The sequence below is a fragment of the Gekko japonicus genome, unplaced genomic scaffold (assembly GCF_001447785.1).
Source record: "Gekko japonicus isolate JY-2015 unplaced genomic scaffold, Gekko_japonicus_V1.1 scaffold1804, whole genome shotgun sequence".
Lineage (NCBI taxonomy): Eukaryota > Metazoa > Chordata > Lepidosauria > Squamata > Gekkonidae > Gekko > Gekko japonicus.
Window position 1 is genome coordinate 128,483 of NW_015177066.1, and position 1,205 is coordinate 129,687.

Below are 1,205 nucleotides of genomic sequence, written 5' to 3' on the forward strand. Positions count from 1 at the left end.
TAATAAATATGCAGAGTACATCATGCGAAATGCTGGCCTGGATGAATCACAAGAGGGAATTAAGATTGCTGGGGAAAAGATCAACAACCTCAGATATGCAGACGATACCACTCTGATGGCAGAAAGTGAAGAGGACCTAAAGAGCCTCTTGCTCAGGGTAAAAGAGGAAAGCGCAAAAGTGGGCTTGAAGCTCAACATCAAAAAAACTAAGATCATGGCATCCGGCCCCATCACTCCTTGGCAAATAGAAGGGGAAGTCGTGGAAGTAGTGACAGACTTCACGTTCTTGAGATCCCAGATCACAGCAGACTGTGACAGCAGCCATGAAATTAAAAGACGCCTGCTCCTTGGGAGGAAAGCGATGGCGAACCTCAACAGCATGATAAAAAGTAGAGACATCACCCTGCCAACAAAAGTCTGCATGGTCCAAGCAATGGTATTCCCAGTAGTCATGTATGGCTGCGAGAGTTGGACTATAAGGAAGGCCGAGCGCCGAAGAATAGATTCTTTTGAACTATGGTGCTGGAGAAGACTCTTGAGAGTTCCTTGGACTGCAAGGAGATCAAATCAGTCAATCCTCAAAGAAATCAACCCTGACTGTTCCCTGGAAGGCCAGATAATGAAACTGAAGCTCAAATACTTTGGCCACCAAATGAGAAGGGAGCACTCACTGGAGAAGACCCTGATGCTGGGAAAGATTGAAGGTCAAAGAAGACGGGGACGGCAAAGGATGAGATGGTTAGACAGTGTCATAGCTGCAACGAACATGAAATTGAGCACACTTCAGAGGACGGCGGAAGACCGGAAGGCCTGGCAGGAGCTGATCCATGGGGTCGCGAAGAGTCGGACTCGACTGTGTGACTGAACAACAACAACAATTTTTGCAGTCACAGCACAATCCACCTAGCCTATGTAACTCCACCACCCACAGTACGCCTTACATAGTTTCTACTGCGTCTTGGTCTTGACTCTGGTTTGTTTTTACTTCCATAATGACAAGGACTGAACCTTCTGCATGCCAAGCAGAGACTCTACCACAGCCCCTCTCCAACATGAGCTTTACTGTCAGTGAGAGATTTGCCCTGTCGTCGTCAATGGAACAGAACAGAAGTCCAGCCGCATCTGAATGACTAACAAAATTTATTCTGGCATAAGCTGTTTTTGAAGTAGAACCCATCACACCAGATTCATGAAGCACAGAAAGC